Source organism: Melanerpes formicivorus, unplaced genomic scaffold, assembly GCF_026170545.1.
Source record: "Melanerpes formicivorus ecotype bairdi unplaced genomic scaffold, bMelFor1.0.p_v2 SCAF_6, whole genome shotgun sequence".
NCBI classification, from domain to species: domain Eukaryota; kingdom Metazoa; phylum Chordata; class Aves; order Piciformes; family Picidae; genus Melanerpes; species Melanerpes formicivorus.
The window spans coordinates 11,093,870-11,117,369 of record NW_027142358.1 but is presented as its reverse complement, the minus strand read 5'-3'; the positions used below and the strand labels follow the sequence as shown (position 1 = coordinate 11,117,369).

At 39.5% G+C, this 23,500-nt stretch overlaps 1 protein-coding gene across 4 annotated transcripts in view; it reads right to left on the bottom strand.

Annotated features, from left to right (window-relative positions):
• The window catches only part of PLCE1 (phospholipase C epsilon 1), a 142,236-nt gene extending 123,069 nt beyond the window's left edge, over window positions 1-19,167 (bottom strand). For all 4 annotated transcript variants that reach the window (XM_068139681.1, XM_068139682.1, XM_068139683.1 and 1 more), the window contains exon 1: window positions 19,005-19,167. The gene's annotated coding sequence lies outside the window, so the exon portion shown is untranslated. The remainder of the gene's footprint in view (window positions 1-19,004) is intronic.
• Between the last annotated feature and the right edge of the window lie 4,333 nt (window positions 19,168-23,500).

Here is a 23,500-nt window from a genome sequence, read left to right as displayed (position 1 = left end):
TCCATCTCAAGAATTTTTTGCTTAAGTTACTTCACAGGACATTTTCTAAATCCAGTTTGTATATATGGTTGTACCACCATGACTGCTGTAAGAGCACAAGGGAGAAAATTAGTAGTATGAGAAAGGGAAATAAACACTAAAGTTGTTTTACACATTTCTGCAATCTGCAAAGGTAATTTGATGTTTCAATTATGCTAATCTAGCAGGTAGCTCCCACCAAAGCTGCCAGACTCACTCCTTACTCTTGACCTTTGGTCCCTATTTCATGGATCTAGAGATCATGAGTACACAGAGCTAAGCTGATTCAGCTGGCTGATTTGTGAGGAAACTATTCTTTTCATCCAAATGAGCTGTTCCACCTTGTGGCCACATGATCATTATATTCCATGAAAAGGAAATATTAGGAATACCAGGTAGAGACTACATGTCTCAGTAGGAGCTTCAGTTTAAATCATGTTTCCTATGATGTCTAAACTCACATTGAACATAACAGACTAAGAGAAAAGTTATCTGATGTACAATATGCTGAAAAGCTCATAAAATAGTAAGTAAAAAAACATGATGGCAGAGTCTTTGATCTATGGACAACTGCAAAAATATCTGGAGCTGAAATTCTGCTGAACAGATGACATGGGTTTCATGTGTTCCCCATTACACTCTTCTCACTCTGTTTTCCACTGCAATCAACAGATTTCAATTTACTGTGCCCAGCAAATTCCTTAAACTGCTGGAATTCATTAGACATGAAGTGCATTAACACAGTGTTAATAAGTGCTATCAAGCGTAAAACTTACAGCATCAACCAATAAAACAGTATTTTGCAACTTACTGCAAAATCCCAGAATTATCACTCCCAGTGACTTCCCTTACTTGCATATCTGTATATGGGTGGTCAAAGTCCAGATCCTTATATAAAATCCTCATGCAAGCATGTACATGCATTTGCATATAAAAGCAATTGTGAAATTATTCAAAGTCATATTCTTCCTCTTGTATGTTCAACTCAAAACACAGCAATTCGCAGTTAAATCTGAACATACAAGTACATGAAGTAGACAGCTAAGTTTGCACTGTATTCAACACAGGCTGACATTTTCTAAAGCAACTAGATTAGCTGATGAAATCCACTAATAACTACCCTGGTTCATTTTACAAGGCCCAAGTTATGTCAGAAATGTAATGTGTTCCTTCTGTCAGTAAAGGAAAGTAAAAATATAAGAAACTTGATCCAGCATTAGTGAATCATCCTAGATGCAGAGGTCAGCCAACAAAGACAAATGAATAATGAAAATAAACAATCTGGCAACCTTTAGCATGCACATTCACAAATGTATTAAGTCTGAAAATCTGTGACACAAAACTGATTTGTCTGCCTGTTGTTTTTTGGTTTGTTTTTTTTTTTTACACTACTGTATCCACTTTGAGACTTGAAGTGTAAGCTTGTTCTGGTTAGTATTAACAGTAATGAGTAGTAACATTTAATAATTCCTTATTCCCCAGCCATCGGGGATTAAAGTCTAAATCAGTCTAGGTAAAATATCAAACATAATTGAAGACAACATGGTTGTATTAATTTAGTATCAGTTTAATCTATAATTAATTTCCTTTTGAAGTCAGCAGGAATCCTGATGCAAATTAAACAAAAAATCCCAAACAAACAGACAAAAAACCAACCAGAAAGTCTGTTAAGACATAGTACAATTTGGTCTAAGGAGAGGCATATGAAGGATCAGAATCATCACTCAAAGTAGCAAATTTGAAAGTCTTTCAACTCTAGGCTGTCAAGGAAAAGATAATTAGATAAAAATTTGAGGATACTCATTGGACTGTGGGAAGACACAGCAACTGTGTAAGAATTGAGGAAAAGATGGGTGTCATGGTAAAAATGGAGTACATAGGATGTTGGAGGATGTTGGGAGTCCACAGGGAACTCAGTGAATGCCCAGCAGAAGCCAAGATAATGAGTGTAGAGAATGGGGAGCACTGACAGACACATGACATTACAAAACACATATGGGTGGTTTCCATGGGCAAACTGCTGTTGGATTGGCACAGAAGGTAATTCAAGACCGCTAAAGGGCTAGTGGAGGAAGCCTGACAATCCTCCCTTTTCTCCCTGTCTGAGCTGGGATACTTACAGCTGTTTCTCCAACTCTCATCCCACATATAAATAGTGACTATCTATTCTAACAGAAGACTTTTCAGCATACAAAAAAAAAAAAAGGCAGCCAACAAACCACAACCAAAACCAAACACTCAACCACCAAATAATTCTATTAATTAATCCAAATTAATTAGTATTTATAAAGCATCTAAGGCATAAGTAATCAAAAAGAGACTCTTGGGAAACAGAGAACCACAGAAATAATTTGGCACAGTAAGTGGGCGCAAAAGTATTAATCATCTCATTCACACTGCCCCCAGAATCGCGTTTAAACAACAACCTCAGTTCAAGCTCTCTTAAGGAAACCACTAATTCATGAGGAAAGTTGTTATTATACTACAAGTATCCATTTACAAAAACAAAAACAACTTTCTTTTTTTTCGGTAAATAAGCTAGTTTGTTCCAGACAAATTCACTGAAGAGAATAAAATCACATTTATTAACTCCTCTTTAATTACACTGTATCATACACTACTAGTTTTTCAGTACAGTGCCTTAGTTCAGAAACAAGCAGAAGATAACACTACAAGAACAAGCCACTAATATGTCACCATCAGTTCTCTAAACCTTTCTTCTGCCCAGGAAACCATAGGCAAACAGTAAGGAGGGAATAGCCAGACTCTTAAGAATCACTCAAGATGTGCACAAACTCTATTTGAACAGTTGGAAACAAGTTACAACAACATTTTATTTGGCACAGAGCATCATGTGGAACCTCAGATGTACCACCAGTGTCTGTTTCAACAACAAAAATATTTCAGAAAACTACAGTATTTATATATCTTGTCAAGTTAGAGAGTCTTTTTTTAATTTCTAGTATACTTATCTAAACATGATCAAGTATTAGATGTCTCAAACTATGCAAATGGCTGCCAGATGGTGAATCCTCTCAACTGCCTCATCATTCACCACTGCATCAGGCAGAATTTGAAGTTACTGCCAGATAGCAGCTCCACTCTTCATTTGTTTACAGAATTTCCTGTTCTGTATGAGACCCAGAGAGAATACAGGACTCAACTGATCTTGCTTTCAGGATCTTCTTTATAGATCTGCAGTATGCTGTTTAAATAAGAAATCCGTTTAGTGGTTACTTGATTTTGCTAACCAGCATTATCTGAAAGCTGTCATTTCATCAGCAACACTCAGATGAACAAGTCCATCCACCAGAGATGCATGACAATTCTAACTGTTAAAGGCAGGATTATCCTTCTCTGCCTTTGAACAACTACTTCTTGAATAATTTCCCTCTTGAACAACTGTGGAAACAGTCTCAAATGAGTGAAAAAGATTTTGGAAAGACTGTAAAGGAACACCAGATAACTGACAATTAATAAAAGGTATTATAAAAGACAAATATGAACCACTGTGGTATTGAGCATCAACTCAATACTCCTGAGTTATACTGATCAGAGTTAATAACGACTTATTAAGTGAATTAATTCTTCCTCTGCCTCTAAGCAGATCATCATAAAATCAGAGCTAAATCTGTTTAAAGTTAATACAAAGAATTACATATATTAACCACACTCTCACAATTTTTAATCATCAAATAGACTCAAGCGGTACCAGGAGAGTTTTAGATTGAATATTAGGAAAAAATAGTTCTTCACCGAACGGGTTACCAAACACAGGCATAGGATCCCCAGGAAGGTGGTTGAATCCCCATTACCGGAGGTGTTTAAAAAGTGGAGAGATGTGGTGCTAAGGGACATGGTTTAGCATCAGACTTAGAGTTAGAGAATGGTGGGACTCTGATCTTTAAGATTTTTTCTAACCAAAATGATTCTATAACTAGCTCTAATTGTAGCCACACTGGTGAGAACAGAACAAACCTGTAACAAAAATATTTCCATCTAGTAAAATGTCTGACGGTATTTTGGAGGCACGTATATCACTACAGGTTATCTTCTGTACACCCAAGCTAACACTTTTATTCACATTATGCTAAGCCACAGTAGTTCTATTGAAAACACTACTTGAGTAATAACTTACATGTTATTGCTCAGCTGTCATAACTGCAACAAGAGTAAGTCTGAAAGTATGTTTCAAATGAAAAAGAAAAGCTAACTGTATATGAGCGAGAGTCCATACATTTGTCAATTTATATATTTACACTTTAATTCTAGAAAAGCACAGAAAAACATTTCAGATGCTGAAGACTAATGTTATTAAATTACTGTACCACTCTTGCACTTTCAGAAAACAGATTTTCTTTGTATACCGTTCCTGACCTATTCATACCATTTGTTCATAGTATTTATTATATTTTGACTTACTCTTTTTGAACACCTCCTATTTCATCTGCATATTATTATTATGCCCAATAGAGAATGCAAGAGGAAAAGAAAAAAGAAAAAAAGGTTTTCCTTAGAGGGTAATTATCTGCTCAAGAAGGATGCAATTTTTAGAAGATAACTGATCAAGCATCCGTGAAAATACGTGAAACAATTTCTACACTACTGTTCCATCATTTATAGATATTAAGCCCTGTGACACATAAAACAGTACCACAGAAATACAGCAAATGACATTTGCTCAGCAAATCTGTATTTTGTTTATTTTTTTGCCTGTGATGGCTTTAACAACCACATCATTCTCTGGTAGATACCTGACTCATTCATGTAATGGAATGATCTGTACCATGGTGTCTCTTGCCAGAATTAAATGTGCAAGCAGCAAGTCACCACACAGCTACAACAAGTTTTTCACAATGTTGTAAGATATTTAGTCTGTTAATACGAGAGGTCATTACCAACACAATCAATTCTAAGCGTTGATTTTAAGTTGAAAGTTTTAATATTTTAAAACTCTTGTAGGCATCATTCTAATTCACATTATAACTATTAGTAATTGGATCTTATTGAATATAGATGGAATATATCTAGGGTCAGAATTACAAGATTTCCTTTACAATATACTGTTATGTCTTTTAAGATAAATGAAACCAGACACAGAAAAGTCTAAGTTCACAGAAACTTCCATCGTCCTAAAGCTCCAATCACATTTCTTATTGAAGGAGAAACATGTCTGAAGATCAATGTATCATGTCTCCATATATGATTCTGAGATATTTACATGTTCTTTTACTTGAAGATCTTTAACATTGTATCTATACCCTTGCTGAGAAGCTGCAGATTTATTTGCTTTTCTTGGTTATCTTTCAGAGCCTCTATCAAAGTAATCAATCATTTGTAACTATTTGCAAGATTCCCTGTTTAGGACCTGTGGCTTTTAATGGTCCATTTGGACTACAGCCCTTCTTTTGGGATAAAACATCCAGTAAGTCCTCAAGTGCAGCCATCATAAAACAACTCAGTCTCACATAATACAGTCAAGCTCCTTGCTTCAAGAATAGTAAGAATTTGGATTTCTAAACATAAAAATCTGCTCCCTTGATAACATGGGACTCTATCCCAGATTTTTAGTCTTCGCTCTTCACAATACAGTGAATTAGGATAAGAGTATACAGCAAAAGCTAATTCTATACTTGCCTAACATAAACTATCACTCATTCAAAGTTTGTTACATTTCTCAAAAGTTCTTGTACTTTCAGCTGAATAGATGGAATGCAATTTTTACACAGTGAAGTTGTTTCTAACCTTAATGGACAAGTATTTCAGAGGATATTTAATGCAGAATACTCAGTGGCTACAGGTACACTGAAAAACAACAGAGCACATAAGCAAGTATAAACCATAGTTACTTCTAGAAATAACTGTGATACCTAATGAGATGTCAGTTTAAACAGAAGCTTTCCTTACAGTTGAGGTATTACTAAGTACAGACCCTACTCTATACAGACCCTCCTCTAACGTGTGATATCTCAAAGCAACTTCTTCACAGCCAGAATGATTTATGTACCTTCTGTTCTGTACCTGAGTAACCTTTGCAAGAAATTTGTTGAGTCTTCAACATCTTTGAGGTATGCACTTTTGTAATAAACCTGATTGGTCTAGGCCAAGTTAAAAGTTTTAAGAAAAGACTTACAGACACACAGTGTGCCTTTGCCAAGACATTTACATAAGAAATTAGGCTAAAAAAAGCAGTCATTTGGAAAAAGACACTTCCTTCTCTGGAACAGTCTTTATTATTTTGACATAAATGGCAATACATGTCAGAGACTCTTCTACTATCTAAATAACACTGCTTCATTAAAATCTGAATATGCTACTAGGGAATCTTGTTGGGTTTTTTTTCTTTACCCTAAACTAGGTACATATATGGTACAATACCATGTGATATGGTACAATACCATGTCTCAGTGATAACACACTATATAAAATAAGTGTTACATATATAGGCTACACTTTCTCAGTCAAGCAGGAAGAGTAGTTTGCATCTATTTGATTGTACATCCCTGCTGCTACCACATAACTTAACATCCCTATATTTAGCTTAAAAAGGTCCTAGAAGGGTGGAGGTATATACATCTGCCTGATGCATACCCTAAGATTGAGCAGAGGAAAAGCAAAAGCACCAGAAAGCAAATAGTCACTGCCACAGTTAAGCAAGCCAACAAATCCAACCACAAAAAGACTGTAAAAGATAATGAACGAGTGAAGGAATGCCGAAACACTCAAGGTTATTTCTGCTGTCGCAGTTAAAGATGACAAAACTACCCCAGTTTGTGTAACATACTTGGGTACGATAACAACAAACAAATGCTGCAACTAGCACAATGATATGTGATGTTAACCCAGGACAGAATCATTGTGCCTTTCTGTCACAGCTCTTATGACAAGCCTATTAAAGTCAAGGTACTGGCCCCACCTGTGACTCCCACCAACAGCAAAGTAGTCACTACAGCTCAGGATTGTGCCCCTAATCTTGTCTCAGCTATGCCATTGTGTTTAGGCCCTTTTTTTTCCATTGCTTTCTTCTGCTTTCTACCAGACTCATCAGACTGGTGTGGGATCTGACAAATCCACTTACATTGGTCTAGGGATGAGGCATCTATCACAGAGCCTCAGTCCCAGATCATCCACACAGTTCCCCCACTCTGCAACTCCCCAAAAAGGGAGATCATTGGCTTCACCACCAGCCACACCCACATTCTCACTGCAAGTGATAGAAGTTGAGGTAACTGATCAAGTAATACCCAAACAGCACCATGAATATAGACTTTTGCATGCCACCAACAAGGCCAAGAGCAGTTATGAAGAGGTTACTCTGAATACACTGAATCAAACACTATCAGGCCAGTACTGAGGCAACAAACCAAAAGATAAGGAGCAGCCAAGGCATTCTAATCAGGCTTCTCTTGGGCAAGATGACAACACTGACTTCATCTCACTGAGGGGAAAACCTATGGACTAGATGCCGGCTCACCTGCAGGACTGATTGTTCAACAATGACCTTAGCAGACAGCTGAGTGCATTATGAAGTAATACTGGCATAAGAAAAGATCCCAAAGGGGAGGCAAAGTAGCAGTGAAAGCTAATGGTCTGTGCAGTCTACACAGCTTTGAACAAAACAAGGGCTGATGCTAGCAACAGTACTCTGCATACAACAAAAGCCTATGTAATGTTTCAAAATAGTGTAAAACAAACCAAAACTGCTTTGAGACAGTTTGTAAGATGATTTACATCAGTGGCTTATCACAACTAGTCAAGTTCATTGATGACAGGTAGAGAAAGTATTTTTAAATAGTAACTCACTGAGAGTATCATCACCTGTACCAGTATTCACAAGGTACAACAAGCAGTCGGAAGCTGTCCAGTTTCCCAGCTAGTATCTTGCATACTACACAGAGTTCTTTGTTTGAATAATAACAGTTTCTAATGTGCATGGTATTGCTTTCCCACATGTCACTTCTGGTTGTTAAGAAGCCAACAAGAAGCAAGCAGATCATATGTAAGAGCTGAAATGAAGAGGAAAAACAAAATAGAACCTATACATCTAGAATAAAGTTCATGGATACCAGTAGATGACCTATGAAGAAACAACATATTAAGTCAGCGTAAGTAAATGAAAGCAGACTAACCTGTCCTTTGAGATTTCAGATCAGATTTGATCACCAACCCTCTTAGGCATACTACTGCCACACCTCAAAACAGTGCTCATGCAGATCTTTCTTATTTCTGTCCTTTCCAAATCAGTTGGCATCCCTTAAGTTGTAGGGCATTTGGGGTTTTTTTTCCCTTTTTTAAAATCAAAAGTCTTCTTGTTAAAAAAAATAAAACAAAATTTCTCTTTTTTTCTTATGAATTATTTAGCACATTTAAGTGCCTCCTTGGACCTGCTGCTGTTAATTTAACAGGGACTATGTCATGTTCCGATTCCCTATACATTCAAGACATCTTTGTATTGAGTTCCAAAGCTATTAAAAATTATTGAATACTGCCCTCCCTTTTTACCTACCCTTAAGAAATATAAAATCAGCAGAATGAAATTTACTTTAGGAAAGGCAAGCTCTACCTTCAAAACCAAAATCTACTATAGACCTCTGGAAGTATTTGATGAACTTAGAACCATTCCTAAAAGTAATGAGAGAACAGGTTATATTAGAAAGCAACAGTGCAGTCCTCACACTAAAATCTTCATGGATTCTGCATAGTTTTCTGGCTTTATTAACTGTTAATTAATGCTAGCTGGTTTTACTTAGGCAGAGGAAAAAGCGTAGGTTGATCTATACAAGTTCACTATAGATTGGAGGTCTTTTCCTGGGGGCTTTGGACCCCATCTAGCAAGCAAGAGACACACAAGGCCTACCAAGAATAAGCCAGGGTCTCAATACTTGCAAAAATCTGTAAATAGAAAGATCAAAGCTTTCCTTTTTTCTTTGTCAAAGGAAGGAGCCCAGTTTTCATGCTTCTTTGTCTAGTAGAGGGAATGTGGCCAATTTTCTCTGCAGTTTCTGGCCAAGAGTTGAGGAAATCTACTTCAATTTAAACTTTAATACTTTTATTGGAATGTGCATAGTTGGTAACAGAATCGAGCTTTATTGAAAGCAGGGTAAGGCAGGAAACCCAGGAGACAGAGGCCACTGTTACTTTGTTTTGGGTTTTGTTGTTGTTGTTCATTTTTTTGTTTTGTTATTTTTAATTGACTGATTTCATCAAGTCAAATGGACTTAAAATGTTTGAGAGAGTTTTGGTGTGTAAATTGAAGCAAGAACAGCAACAGAAAGGTGTTGGATTTGGGGCTTTTTTTTTATTGTTGTTTGGAGCTTTCTGCTCTTCTCAATAGTGTCCTCAGAGCTCAAGAGAACAGTTGATAAAAGACTATGAATGGCATTATAAAGAAAAATAATTAGAGCACCATGTCAAGTCAGAAGGTAGCACATGAGTTTAGAGCAGAGTGACTCACATACAGATTAGATATTTCACTTGCCATCACAGCTCCTAATGATGTTATACCAATTTTGCCTTACACACACCTCCCTCAAATATTTTTACAGCTCTCCCACTAACTCATAAGCCAACTCCATGCAGTTTTCTATAAAGCACATAGTTAAGATGAAGTTTGGGGTTGCACAGCTGTTGTTATATAGGATAATACTGTGCCATTGTATTATAACTGTGGTAGATTATATTTTAGCCTCAACAACAGCTGTATGTACCTAACCAACAGCTGACTTTTAAGGATAAACATTTGCATTATCAACTTGCATAATAAAGAGTAAGTGGGGCAACATGAGTGGATGACACAAACATGGAGGTAAGTTCCTGGTAAAGTAGAATGACATTTGAAAATCTAAGAGAACATGTAAACTTGCCTCCTCTAGAGAGGTGGACAGGAAGACTTACTGACAATTATTTACTATCTACACATCTCTATCAGTCCTAGTCTATCAGGTAACAAAACTCCAAACAGATGTTATGATCCAAATCTTGAAAGATAATTCAAGAAGGCACAGTAGTCTAACACTATACAGACATTTGATAGATGTTACTGCGTATTTGAACACTGGCCTGTTTTATAACCTGCTACCTAGGTAACTTTATTTTATGTGAACCTCTGCTACCTGTTTTGCAAACCTAGATCACATTCAAACAGAATTAATTTCTAATGAGACTTCACAATACTGTTAATTCTTACAGCCATGTACTCAGAAAAAGCAATCTTATTCTAGAAGCTCCTAGTCATATCATTATGTAATTACTTATAATCTCAGTTTTTAAAACAGACCTTTTAGTTATAAACACAAGAGGGAAATAGGAACAATAAAGGCTTAGGAATTTAAAGACAAAAGGGAACATTCCATATTTATTACTTCTAAGCTAAACTAATTATAGAACACAGTTATCATAATAAAACCAGTCTGTTGGGATGCCCCCCGAATAGATTTGACTTGGGTGACTAGAAAAAACTGTGAAAATAGATTTCAATTATGGATAATATCAACTTATTTATTAATATCACAAATTACCTCCTTTTTTTCTGATTCTATCCAAGATATCTAAAATTTCAGTATTCCCTCCTCTTGGAAAGGACCATTTTCATCCCAAAATGTTGCTAATTTCGAAGAAATTCCTATGCTTTTACAAATGAATCTACAAAAATGTACTGAAAATATCTTGTTTTCCATCTCCTCAAGTCATTATATCTCCAGTCACACAGAAGAAAGAGTTCCAGAATTTGCTGCATGAACATAACCACAAGTAAAACATTCTTTCAAAAAATGTTCATAATTAACTGAATTTCTGTGTCACTCAAAAATAGAACATTTACTATAGGTCAGAATTTGTTGGAATAACAAAAAAAATACATCTGGTCACTTTGAAAAAAGGAAAGAAAAGGGGGGGGGGGGGGGGGGAAGGCCTTTCATGATTTAAGAGACTCAGAAAACCTCACTTACTCATGTCCCTAATCTAACATTTTAGAAGAATATGCTTTCTTTACAGCAAATCCAAATTAAATCTGTGTGACCAGACTTGTAGTTGACAATAGATTCTTTCTTTACAGCAAAACTTGTCACTAAAGCCATATTTTTAAAGATCACAATACTCTGATATCAGGGTACTACCTATGCACTTCCATTTTCTTTCAGGAAAGCTAGATGAGAATGAATGGAATACTGCAGTATTCCCAAACAAGTTTAAACTCTGTCTTCATCTACGTACTTTCTGATTATGTACCAAGAGGACTAGTTAAAACCTTTTTCTTCACCTTCCCACAACTAGAGTAAACGAATAAAAAATCATTTCTGTTTCATACTGCAAAATTAGTTCAACTAATTAGCAGAATCTTACAATAGAGTCTCTGAAATATGTTTCAATAGGGGTCGGACCAGAAGGCAATTGGATAGCAAAAACTGTATTTTTACACACATCATATTTCTGCCAGAATGGAATAAGTAATGCAATAAAAACAAAAGTATCCAGTGTTACATGAATTTGGGCTAAACTAATATTATTTTCAATAGACAAACGAAGAACCCATCCAGAAATTTCCTAACAGATACAGTACAGATCCAAGTCTTTTCAGCCTTTCAGATAAGAGGTAACAATATGCACGCACCTAGCATTTTTAAACCTCAGTTTAAGTAGTTGCATGGTAACATCTTTATGTTAACTATTCAAGAATTTCATCTGTAACAGAACCATATTTCATAAAATATATATTCCAAATGTAGGAAAGGTATATAGACTTCCATGACATGGTATACTCAGAAAAGCCTGCATGAAGACAAAGAACTGAGTCAGGAGCACACACAGCGCAGATTTAACGCTTTGGAAAGAAAGAAACTGTTCACTTTTTCCTTCTCAGTAAATTACAATAATTGTCCTTTTTCAGAAACACTGCAGACTTCAACCAACACTGGATGGGAAGGCTGACTGAGCTGTTCTGCTAGACACAGGCTCAGCAGGAGGTCTTGCGGTGAGAAAGGGAACAGTGTTTGCTGATACTCTTGTTAGATGAGCACCCTCTGATGCAGGCAAACACACAACCTTTTATGTGAATTGACCCTTTCAGCTGCCACATAGCTTCTGCAGGTGTCCAGTCTGCAGGAGTACAAAGGTATGCTCACAAGTATCTCTGACAGGAACACACCCTGAAAACAGATACTCCTTGCTTCCATGCACATAACCTCACACTGCAGGGAACTGAAAGCATGCAACCAATGAATTTTCTCTCGTGGAAAGCAATCTGTAACTCCACATACCACAGTATCAGGTAGCAACTGGCAAAATGCTAATACCATACCATGGTTACATCAAATGGAAAGTACCAAAGACACAGAAGAATTCAATAGTATCACCCTCCCCGGGTATCAACCACTCCCTCTTATAACCTAACTCTCGGTAGGAGGGCACATGACTCGGGGCTACGGTAATGGAAGAGAAACTGGAAAGCATCTAGAGCAAAAGTAAAATTAAAAAATGGATGAGTTACTCTGGGCACCAAGTTCTAATTACCTCCTTCCAGTAGTGTCCTCCAACAATCACATCTTACAAGAAGGAAAGATCATTTTGAAAACAGCAAACTGTCATTAAGTGTACCTATTATTGCATATTTTTTAACATATTAAGACATATTCAGAGGAGTAGCAAATTTAATTTGGATGGTATAACTCACTGTATTTGTTATGCCGTGACAGATGATGACATATTCATAGCTACTTTTTAAATATGCCATACAAAAATGAGGTAAAAAATCCTCGTAACTGGACTTACTATTTAAATTAGCCAGGATGATAGTACTGGAAATGCCTCTAAATGGGATTACCATGGAGGTACTAGTTAATGACACATAGGAAACCATGCATTTTTATATAATGTTTCTCCAAATTTCATTTCTGTGTCTACTGAGTGAACATCACCACCAAAGCAGAACTTCTTGTTTATACTTTACTGAATCAAAGCACAGAATATGAGCAGGTGCATAGTCAAATAAAAAAATAACATCAACATTTTGAGTGGTTATGAAGATTACAATACTTCAATCCAAAGCAGCTGTCCAACTGCTTGGTTTTAATGATTCTATTTTTGTTGCCTCTTTCATCAATTAACTATTTAGAAAAACAAACAGAAGAGGTGCAATCACAACAAAGTAAAATGTAATTATGTGAGATTCCCCCTTCCTGTACATCCACTTTGTTCTTTGGGGGAAAAATACAAACAACAGACTATTCACAAAAGTAGCAGCTACACTGAAAGATTTCAAGGGCTCTGTAGGAGACAAGTTGAGAAAATTTTTTCATCTAAAAAATGCATAAGTACTACAAGAATGCAGAAGTAACACAATACAAAAGATTTCATTATCACCCTGGTACTCTTTGTCACCCTTGTCACTGAAAAGCAGCCCATTGTGTAGTTAAAGAGTGAACATGAATTACAGAACCAAACAGGGACTCAGCTTGTTTGTCAGACTCTCCTGCATTCAGAAATCTAGGGTTTTACAGCCTTGGAAAGATATTCCTCTACTTCTCAGAAGCCCATTGAACTAAAAAGGGGTGCACAGAGTAACCAGAAATTTAAAACATTCACAAGAAATACCTGCAATTAGCTTATTTTCCCACAGCTTTCAGTACAAACAATGCATATACTCACAGAACACCTGATATATTTGAAAGTCATCAAAACTGTGCATTTTTCTAGCAAAAGTTAGAAAAATACTAACCAATTCTTAGAAACCTCTGCCTACCAATGAAATTATGAGATTATAAATACAGTCTAACACACCTGTCCAAACTGAACAATAACTGGTTGAAACTACATCTCTGAAATATATCAGAGTATGAACATTACAAAAAAATTAGACCAGAAGAAAAATACTCTCCTCAGAGAAGAATACTGTCCTCAGAAGACAATTTAGCCTGGATATTAAAACATATTTTTTTTTTCCCCTTGCAATTTCACACATAGTAGTAATCCAAAACAACTGCAGCAACCCTAAAGGAATCAAAACGGAGGCATCCATGTCAAGAAAGTTCCTCAAGAGGAAGTCTATGCGTTGGTTTTTAATGTGAACTGTTGGTGGTACACATAGCAGTAGCTGCCCTGCTACATGACTCCTTTTTATCTTGTTAAAATTCCAAAGTGGAACAAATTTGGGTTTCCCCAAATACTGCTGAAAGACATTGCACTGCTACAGAAAGAAGTTAACCTAATCCAAGCAACGGACTTTTGTACTTGGAGTAGAGGAATGCATTATGAGGGTGTTAAAAAGAAGATGCAGTGTAACAAAAACCACAAATACCAGAGATCACTGCTGCAGCATTCTTGCTGTATGCACAGACAGGATAAAATACTGTGGGAGGAGAGGTCTCACATCAGAGCGTTGTCTGAAACAGCAGACAGCAAGATCCTACAACACAAGGCAAGGTCAATGCAACTGGAGAGTCATCTGTTTAAGTTATGCAGCACTTGTGCATACTAATAGAGTAAAAACATTGCCCCCAAAATAAATGTTTTCAAATGGCAGCTTTGACTTTGCACTCAATGTTTCCTTTGAGACACTTTGTTTCATTTAAAACACTGAGATGAGTAAAATAAAGAATATTGAAAATATCTCAGTTTTTAATTACTTATGAAATATTTCAACAATTGGAAAATACTTTTTTTTTTGAGATGACTCCACTGAGAATGTCATCACAAATTATTTAATAGCAATATGGGGGGGGGGGAAATTACCCCAGATTCACAACCTATTTGAACTACTACGACATGCCTCAGTCCACTGAGAGTTAAGTATTACACTAAATATACTGACCTACAGAATGTGATTCCTTGTACAAGACTCCATACTCCACAGTTATGCTGGACTAGGTGAAAGTTTTACATGTAAAGAATACAGAAGGCAGCTCCCTGAGCCATGTCACATATTCCACAAGGTGTGTGTCCCTGCCACTCTAAATCATTCACCGAAAGTACTGGAACTACCTAGGGCACCATCACTGACACTTGGTAAATTGGAAAAATACAGTGGGCTCTGAAAGAAGAATAACTCTGATGGAGAGTTTCACTCATTCCCTCTAGCTATTGTACTTGACCATTTTTCGGTAACAGATGTCACACCTAGCTCTTGGATTATTTATGAATGACTGGGCAATTAAGAAAAGAAAATTATGACTAGCCTGGTTTAAAATCAGGGACATGAAGTCTTGCACAGAAATGTCTTCATTAGAGTGTATACACACAGTGAAACCACTGAAGACCAGGCTTTGATCCCACAGTGACATAACACAGAATGTTAGGGGTTGGAAGGGACCTCTAGAGATTGAGTTGAAGCCCCCTGCCAAAGCAGGATCACCTAGGGCAGGCTGCACAGGAATGCATCCAGGAGGGTTTTGAAAGTCTTCAGAGAAGGAGAATCCACAACCTCTATGGGCAGCCTGTTCCAGTGCTCTGTCACCCTCACCATAAAAGTGTCTCCTTGTCTTGAGATGTAGCCTCCTGTGTTTTAGCTTGTACCTATTGTTCCTTCTCCTATCACTAGGCACCAGTAAAAAGAGACATCACCTTCATCTTGACACCCACCTCTCAGATATTTATAGATGTTGACAAGATCCCCTCTCAGCCTTCTCTTCTACAGACTAAGCAGCCCGAGGTATCTCAGTCTTTCTTCACAGGAGAGATGTTCAAGTTCCACAGTTATCCTTGTAGCTCTCCACTGGACTCTCTCCAGCAGATCCCCGTCTCTCTTGAATTAGAGAGCCCAAAACTGGACACAGTATTCCATGTATGCCACGGCAGAGAAGAAGGGGAGGAGAACTTCCCTAGACCTGCTGGCCACACTTTTCTTAATGCACCCCAGGATGCCCCTGGCCCTGTTGGCCACAAGGGCACATTGCTGTCCCATTGATAATTTGCTGTCCACTAGGACAAGATAAGTACCTACAAATTAACTCTATTAGTTCAAGGAAGATCAAAATTCTGTGCCTCCAAAACAGAAGAGAAATAGTAAGGATCTCCTGATATAGGAAATGCAGAGAAAAACTGTCATGACTTTATCCTCAGCTCTTAACCACAAGTCTTACTTCAGTAGATAAGACATTCTGCTAAAAAAATAAAACAACGGAACACACCTTACAACAACTACAAAAAATTGAAGAGTGAAATATGACCAATATCTGGCAGAACCACGACTATGGAAACCCCACCCACAAGCAGACATACATATAGGTTTGCCAAGACAAATAAAGCAGTATGCAGAGTAAGCTGGACTGCTCTCATATAATATGTACTCTGCCATGTAAGCGCTCAAGTACATGTGCAACAACTCTCTTCTAAATAAGATTAAGAAGGCTCAAGAAAGGACAAAATTAACCTAACTAAAAACAGGGATTTTGGGCTAGCATGCTAACAGCTTCCTACAGCAGAACCATGATGAAAGGTGTTATTTGAAAATTAATCAGACTGCATACAAAAGTTACAGACAGACTTTAACCTGCTGTCTGCCTATAAAATGATAGCCATTGCTCAAATGAAACTATCAATGGCTGTATTGTGAACACGCATGAGAGTAAGTCTGTCCACGCTGGAGCTGAGTGATTTATGCCAATGTTTCAGTTACTGGTATTTTTGAAAGAGTGTTTAAAGCAAAAAAGATGTGACCTCCTGCTAATAACATTATCATTTATAAAGTTTAGGACTCATGGGGCTCCATTTTGCAATAGGTGATGTACAATACAGAAAACAGTATTACCACTCTTGTTCCAAAGTAGGGTCTTTGGTGATTTAAGACAAGCAAATCTTAAAGGAATACTTTTGTAAATATGCAGCTATACTGACTAACAAAACAATAACCTTCATTTTCATGTTTAGTGAAAAACCTCTATGCAAATTATGGACTTCTAATGAAGTAATACATAAATTGCTTTTTGCCTTCTTTCTAACTCACGTCTCCCTTTAATTCTTGTTTCAAATCCAAGAACTGTGGCTAAATTACAGCTGCTTTTCTTCAAGAAAGAAGAGCTACTAACTTGAGCTAAATGATTCCAGACATTGTAAGTCTACCACAATCCTTCATGAAATGTTACAACTGTCACTTTTCAATATGTGCTTTGTTTCTATACTAGATTTCAGTGCAGGTTCTAGTCATTGATCTTAACATTCATACTTCTCTTCAGTAAAACACCCCTTTGATACAAGAAATACTCTATTCTATGGATACTTACAAATGGTGATCAAATTGTTTCACAACATTCTTTTTGGATAATGTAACTTCTTTTGCTAATTTTACAAATCTCCCAATCTTAAATTATCTTATAATCTCCTTCAGAAAAAACTTCTATGATTTCCAGTAAATAAATTTCAGACATTTTTTTATTCTGCAGTAAAAGTTTCATGTGATTTTTCTTGAAGTTTTACCTGCCTTTTTCTTTTTTCTTTGCTGTTAGAACCTGACTTGAACACCACACTTCAATTGGTTAAGATGTGTCATGTTAATGTGAATTGAGAGGACAGGAACTGCACTATCTGGTCTGCAGTCACAAAGTCTTCACAACAAATTTATTACCAGGTGTGAAAATAGGAATGAACTTATTACAGTAAAATAAATACTTCAATGCAGCAGAACGTGAATGGATTCTATTTAGATAATGATGAAATATTTTAGTAATCCTTCCTGATTATATGCAGAGACAGGACATGCTCTTTTATGACTTGGGCACTTCTCTAGGAAGCCTTTTCTAATACACAAACTTTCTTTTTCACCTTCTTTGTTCATTTTCCCCAGACTGGTTTAGGTGTATTTCACTGTAAGGAATGCAAACATTAGTTGTTTGCCATTGACTTTTCACAGGATGAGATACCGCAGATTGAAGATGATTATCTACAGTTGGGAAGCATGACTTCTTAAACTATATAATGGTCACTGCTTTGCAGTAATTGCTAAAAAGCTTTGACATAATTGCCAGGTTCTCTGAGCCATTTTCAAATATACAAACATGTAAAATATATAGGATTTAAATATTTTGCAAACTTTTGTCTTACAACAGCAAGCCCATTTCTGGTTTTGACACAAGTGACTCACCATAAAACAAAAAATAAGTTTGACTGTTTCCTTGAAGTACAGCTGATCCTCTACCATTCTACCTAGTTCTTACACTTCCTTTATCAGAAGCCTCATTTGCAACTACCTGTATAGGCTCTTCGCCATATCACTGGTGGCATTCCAAGAGCAGCAGAACTGATAACAATTGCACCCAGCCACTTTGGTCTTGATCCTACAAACACTTCAGTGAAGCTACTTCTCTAAGTGTTTGCAGACTCAAGAGTCTTTGTAACGCAACTGCACTTCACCAAGCGGGCCCAAGAGAAGTCTGGAGCTGGAAGGAATGCATGCACCCTTACTGTACTGGGTACCAGGGCCTGCAGCACCCACAAAGAGTGCTGAAAGCCCATAGGAGGGGATCGTCAAGACTGTTTACTGCTGGAGTCTCCTTCCAACGCGGGATCTCTGATGAGCTACACGGCTCATGTCGGTCTACAACTAACCAGGCTTTAATGTAAAAAACCATACCTGTTTGTACGCTCAACATTGGTAAAAAGAGAACAGAGAAGGTGAGGAATTAATTTATAACAACTCACAGCATATGGGATAAGGGCAACCCACCCCAGTTTGCTTTTGCATTGGGATTTTCTTGAATCCTCCCAGAGGAAGAGGGGAAGACCCAAAGCAAAGGTCAGGCGGGGAGGGAGCAGGCAGCAGGACACCGGGTGCTGCCGGCGGCGGCCCGGGGCTGCGAAACATGGCCGAAAGCAGAGCCCCGGCCCGCCCCGGTGCAAGGCCGCAGCGGGCAGCCCTTCGCGCCCCACTCGCTGGGACCAGGAGGGCTAGAACCGGGGATGCCCGGGCCTTGCCCCAGGGTTCCCCCAGGCAAAGCGTCTGCTTGTCTCGGGAGCCGGGGAAAGAGCCCGTTAAAGCGGGCGGGGGTGAGCAAGGGACGCACCTTTCAGCGTCCCCCCAGCATCTTCTTCTTCCTCCTCCTCGGGCCGGCCGGTGACTCCAGCAGCAGCAGGGCCTCGGCGGCGGAGCGGTCTGCGGGACGGGGTCACCCCCGCCTCGCCAGCGCTCCACGGCCGCCGCTGCCCGGAGCAGCGGAGTGAGCGCGGCGCCTACCTCGGCTGGCCGGGGGCGGGGGCTGCAGGCACGCACCGCCCCGCCGGGCCGAAAGAGGGGAGGGAGGGAGGTGCCGTGGGGCACCGTCCTGGGCTGACTCAGCCGCGGACCCACGGCGCGGGGCTGCTAGGGCCAGTTCCCCCAGGACCGCCCCGCCTCAGCGACAGGCAGGAAGGGGGCATCCTCTCGCCCGGCGATTGCTCCCGGGACGGGTCGCTAGGGACATTCCCCATACACGAGGCAGTCGGGGAGCGGGCAGCTCTTCCTCACCCTGCCCCACGGCAGCCCCGCGCCTGCAGACACGGCGGCGAGGTGGGCGCGCGTGGCTGTGCAGCCCCTCAGCAGGCAAGGCGCCCGCACCGCTATTAATGTACCCTCGGCCAGCGCTTCAGCAGGATGCGTGGTCCGCGGCAGCTACCCAGGGCCGTTCCGCTCGCTCCGGGCGGCGTTTTAACTACTCCACGTCCTACAAGCCTGACGGGTAACCCCGCCGGCAGCGGTGGCCCTGAGCGACACAAATTCAACTGCTTCCTCCATCCCCGCCCCAGATGTGTGTGTGCCCGTTTGCAAAAGACCAGGCGGCAGCAGTTGAGGCGATCATCGAAGCCAGAACGCCGTCCCCCGCCGGGCAGCGGCCAGCTGGCGCTACCCACGGAAGAACTTTCTCCTGCCTCCCTCAAACGGGTAGCGTCGCCCGCGCGCCCCTGCCCCGCGCCTCCCCCCAGTAGTGGGAGCCGGTCCAGCGCCGCGGCCGTGAGCGCCCGCCGAGCGAGGCTGGGGCGGGGGCGGGCCGGGCTGCGGCTGCCTCAGCGCATCGGAATGTCGGCGCGGCCCCCGTGCGACCCTCCGCGTCCCCCGCCGCGGATTCTGCGCGCTGCCGGGTGAGGAGGGCGGCCCGCGGCAGCAGCGGCCCCGTTTTGGAGCGGGTGGGGAAGCGCGACGCGCAGCCTCTGCCGTCTGCTCCGCTGACACCCATTATCCTTGGGAAGAGAACACGGAGCCCATGGAAGGGGAGAGGGAATCGCTGCACTGTTCCGTTGAGCTGAGCTGTGCATCTTCCCCTGCGATCTGGGTGCAGTCTCGTAAACTTGCAGTCTAAAGGAAGCACTCTCACTTTTCAAACAGGCGAAAGCTAGCCATAGATAACATAGTTTTATTTAGGACGTTTTTACGTGAAGGGCACCGCTTCTCACGACTAAGGTATGTGGGGACTGTGTTCCAGTGTAGGGTCGTAAAACTTGAAGTTAATTTACTTCCTTCCCTTCCACTGTAAGGAAATCATCGTACTATTTTCTAAAGGAAGAACAAATCCCAGCGCTTGAAAGTCAGATTACTACATATTCTACTCTGTTACCCCTACAAATGTTCTCTACCTCATTGCAATAATAGAAGTACAATAGCATTGACACCCATCGGAGAGAGTCCAGTACTATTTCAACAAATGGATTTAAAAAGTCGATGGAGTTACCCCCCTGAAAGTCAACATAATTTAAGTGTTTTCAAAAAGTTTGCATTGTGGGTTTTTCTTTTACAAATTATGTCAGTGTCACATATAATTATTCACTTACTACTTACAGGAATTACGTTTTTTACCTACTCTGACTTTTTCCATGGAAGCCTTTTCTAGTTTCTCTCTGCTTTTCCAGTTGTTTTAAAGAGTGCAGAAAAGTTATTATCACAATATTCCAGTGGAAAATACATACACATTTTCCTCCACAACATGTTCACACTATGTTTTTTTTCAGGTTTTTTTTCTTCAGTTATTCCAACAATAGAGAGTATCCTGTACTGAAAAGCAAGGGATACATTTTACAGAATGGAAAATTTTGAGAAACCACCATATCCTTGACTCAGCAAAAGACTAAGACATGAATCTAACTTCAGGCACACATCAATGTGACAGTTTAGCATACCAGGGCCCAATAATATTGCTTGAACAATTGCATTAAGAATCTCTTCCTGAGATCCAGGACCTCAGCTGTAAATTGACAACTTTCATGTTTCACCAGTAGGCTAGAAGTTTAGGCAGTAACAGCATGATGGAAGATACAGAAAGTTTACAAAAATGTGGAAGTTTTAAGTTAGATCCAATGGTGACAGGTGTTTTCTACCAGATGGATGCTTACCTCTCTGAATACTGTAGGAAAGAAAAATGACAAAGATTACAAAGCTGCAGGACTGCTGATGTAGCTGCTGTCTTCTTAACATGTATTTAGGCATTGAAATTGCGTCCCTGAAAAGCATTGAAGACTGAAAAAAAAAAAAGGAATAATGTACCTAGATATATCTAAGAAATAAGTTGCATACAAATCACACATACATGGTCGAGAGAAGCCATCTTCTTTCCATTCCAACAGCAGTACATGATACTCTGAGATGCTGCAAGTGGATTTATTGGAGAAGAACCTAATTTTCTCAGTAATACAATGGAAAGCTGTCTGTTAGAATAGTTACTCGAGTAATCTGTTGCCTCTGTTAACTGCAAAATTCACTGGGTTCGGACCTCTCTTCCTGACTGTACACACAACAGAAGTAACTCCCCTCAACAAACTGACCACTGACCTTCTGTCAAAACTAATTTGATCCCAAAGTGGGAGAAGTATGCAGGCACTCATTATCATCCACTTCCTCTGCTGGGGACTCCCACGCCCAAGATTTGCAGCAAAGAATTTTGAGCTGCTAGATGACCTCAGCACTATACAGATGAAGAAACTATTTGTTGCTGCACTGGACTTGACTCTTGGATCGTGACTTCTTATTAAATTCTTGGCCAAGCAGAAAGTGCTTTGCGAATGCTTCAGTTTTCTCTCTCTTTGTACATGAGCGTCCATGGTGTTCTCATGAGAACCAGCTTAGTCATCACACTGTAACCTACTCCATCAGGCTTGACAATATAGAAAGACAACACAACCAGCTCAAATTGACTCTACTGCTAGATTTACTAGCAACACAAAATGAGCATATAAGCTCAAACTGGATAGTCAGATATGAAATTTCACTAATCTAGGATTCACAGAAACACAAAATTATAGGAGTCGAATGGGACTTCTGGATCATCTAATCCAAACCCTCTGCTAAAGCAGCTACATAGGCATCTAGGGATCAGATTGCAGAGTTTTCAATGTCTCCTGAGAATCCACAACCTCTCTGGGCAGCTTGTTCTAGTGCTCTATCAACCTCAAAGTAAAGAAGTTTCTCCTTAAATTCAAGTGAAACCTCCTCTGTGCTACTTTGCACCCATCGCCCCTTGTCCTATCACAGGGCACCACTGACAATAATCCAGCACCCTCCTCATGACCTCCACCCTTTACGTATTTTTATGGCTTTGTAAGATCCCCTCTCAAATCTTTTCTTTTCCAGGCTAAAGAGCCCCAGACCTCTCAGCCTTGATTCTACATATAGTAGTTATACATAGAGAAAAATATAGGACTATCAGAAATACCATGTCTTTTAGCTCTAAGTCTTCTACCAACCACATATTGTGGAGTTGGGGTTACAAAACCGATTTAGAGAACTTCAAAGTGATGCATAAATATTAAATTCCACACATTCCTGCAAGATGGCAAGTATCATTCCCATTATACAGATGGGGAAACTAAAGCAATATGAGCTTACTTGGGCAATTTTTCCACAGTCAGGAAGAAAAAGTTCCTACAGAGGTAGAATCAGTACTCCCAATACCTGGCCTTCTTTCTGCACTCAGTCTGAACTGTAGATCACTTGCTTAAACCCTGCAGTGTAATGTATAAAGGAATAGTTTGTCTCTAATTGCGGTATTCTATAGTGATATTTTCCAAACAATTTACTCAACAACTTTCATAAAAGACTTAAAATGTGCTTTTAACTTAAAAAAAAAAAAAAAAAAAAAAAAAAAAAACACAACACCAACACCACAAAAAAAAATTAGCCAAAAGGTTTTTTCCTTGGGCTTTGCTCCAAAATTTACTCTTCAGCTAGGACTAAAGAAAAGCATGCACGCTTGCGCACATGCAAACAGAAATTCTGAAAGAAAATTAGAAACACATGAAAACAAGGACTGAGGGTATTTTTTCAGCTGCACTCTGTTTTCAGTGCAGCAAAACTTTGATTTACTAACAGATAGCAATTTCTCTGGTGAAGGCAAACATTGGCCTGATCTTCAATTAATTCTTCCCTTCCATTAGACGACTAATCATTCTACACAAGAGCTGCCCATGGATGCAGGATGGTGACATGACTACTCTGCCAGGGCAGCTCAGCTCTCTCCATAAAGCACATTTCTGTTCCAATCATAAGGTGATTCAGCCCTATGAGCAGAGTTTTTACAGAAAGACAGTTTCACTGACG